This window comes from Apium graveolens, chromosome 1 (genome assembly GCF_009905375.1).
Source record: "Apium graveolens cultivar Ventura chromosome 1, ASM990537v1, whole genome shotgun sequence".
NCBI lineage: Eukaryota > Viridiplantae > Streptophyta > Magnoliopsida > Apiales > Apiaceae > Apium > Apium graveolens.
The window spans coordinates 191,164,959-191,167,469 of record NC_133647.1 but is presented as its reverse complement, the minus strand read 5'-3'; positions in this window follow the sequence as shown (position 1 = coordinate 191,167,469).

The window sequence follows — 2,511 nt, the reverse complement described above, 5'->3', positions numbered from 1 at the left end:
AGCCAATTTAGACACAGAATATGAAATATCTGGTCTAGTACAGTTAGCAAGATACTGCAAGCTCCCAATAATCTGAGAATACCTTAACTGAGACACAGGCACTCCTGAAGTATTCTTGACAAGGGCAACTTTCGGATCATAAGTTGTACTAGCGATTCTACACTGTGAATAACCATATTTCTCAAGTATAGATTTCTCTATATAATGAGATTGAGTCAAGGTTATTCCTTCAGTGGACTGAATCAGTTTGATTCCAAGAATCACACTTGCCTCACCCATATCCTTCATTTCAAAATGCCTTTTCAAGAATTCTTTAGTCTCGTTAATAATCTCAATATTGGTTCCAAACAATAAAATGTCATCCACATATAGGCACAAAATAACACACTCATTACCTTTAACTTTAGTGTAGACACACTTATCACTTTCATTAATCTTATAACTGAAAGGCAATATAGTTTCATCAAACTTTTTATGCCAATCTCTGGGAGCTTGTTTCAAGCCATAGATGGACTTGATCAACTTACATACTTTCCTTTCATTGCCTGATGCAACAAATCCATCAGGTTGATCCATATAAATCTCTTCTTCAAGTTCACCATGAAGAAAAGCCGTCTTTACATCCATCTGATGGATGATAAGACCATGGACTGAAGCCAATGCTATAAGCATTCGGATTGTTACCATTCTTGCAACCGGAGAGTATGTATCAAAATAATCAATTCCTTCCTTTTGCTTAAAACCCTTAGCTACCAATCTAGCTTTGTACTTATCTATTGAGCCGTCAGGGTTCAACTTCCTTTTAAAGACCCATTTGCACCCAATAGTAGAACACCCAGGAGGGAGATCAACCAACTCCCATGTTCCATTAGAAACAATAGAGTCAATTTCACTCTTGACAGCACCCTTCCAGTGCCTTGACTCAGAAGAATCCATAGCTTGCCGGAAAGTTAAAGGTTCGTCCTCGATATTGTAAGTGATGAAATCACCTCCAAAATCCTTGACTACCTTTGCACGCTTACTTCTCCTTGGTTCCTCTAGTTCCTTAGGACTAGAGCTACTACTAGGTTCCGCCCCCACATTTGTCATCTTTTCCACATGATCAGGAATAGAACTTGATGTGTGAGTAGGATCTTCCTCAGAAGTCATTTCAGATATTCCAGTCTTCATAGGGTAGACATCCTCAAAGAATGTCGCATCTCGAAATTCAACTATCGTGTTTGCCACTATACTATCTATGTCAGATTTTAACACTAAAAATCTCATAGCTGTAACTATCGTGTTTAGTTCCACGTATTTTTCTTATTATGTAACTGCAACCTTTATATATAGAGGATTAGAGTAAAATATTAAGATTTTCAGGAATGGAAATTAAACATGTTTTCTTCTTTTTCTTTCTTGAAGTAAACATGTACTCGAAATAGGAATATTAACCTATCAGGATCCCACACGTGCTTCATTGTTCTTGCATAAGTAATACATGTTGTACATATGTAGAAATCGTATTTTGCCCATCTCTAGATAAAAACAGAGCCCAAAGTCGGACGGCATGTTCCATCAATACGTCTATAACCATATTGATCATAAGACATTCCACATGCATTATAAGCATGACCATCCTTCCGAACTTGATCAAGTTGGTGTGTGTGAGCTACGTGTTTTATAATTTGGGTAGGGTGGTCACACATCCAATATGAAGACACAGATGATACGTTTATTATTTAAATCCAAACTAAAGAATATACCATTGCATTCAACTCCACATCTATTATATGATTCGAACATTAATGGTTCGCTAGACTTATTTGCGAATGAAGTGTTACCTGGCCAAAGGTGGTGTCCAATCTCTCTACAAAACTCCACACAGACTTTATGTATAAAAAATTACAAGTAACACAACCATAGTAGGATAGACCATCATCAGTTTGGATGGAATTCACACAACCATGCCACAATAATGGTATTTCATCATCATGTTTCCTATAATACAACTCATTAATTGTTTTGAGTTTAAGATCATGTTTTTCGTGTGTCCAAAGTTTGACATATTTGTGCTAAACATGTTACTATTATTATAGTTACATTTATATATGGCATAATTTCCTCGATAAATTGCTAACAATAGATTTAGGGATAATTCACCTGTTGTTGGGAGATGCACCAAATCAGATAATGTTTCATTTTCACTAGAGCTGAAAATGCCACCAAATATCCATAAATTATTGTCTTTACATTAAAAAAATGACAGAATATCCATTAATTAATGTCTTTACAAAAGATGACAAAGAGAAAGATGCAAGTAAATTGTTTGAGCAAAGTACCATGTACCTTAACATTAATGTTCTTGATCTAGCACATTCAAAATGGTGAAAAATCTACATCATCTACAACAGTAAAGCCATCCTATCCGGCTGAGTATCTCTTTGCAAAGTCTACAATGCTGAACAAATTTGTGATAAACTTGACGAAGAGAAAATGATAGGTTAAGAGGATGTTCATGTTGTACAATCA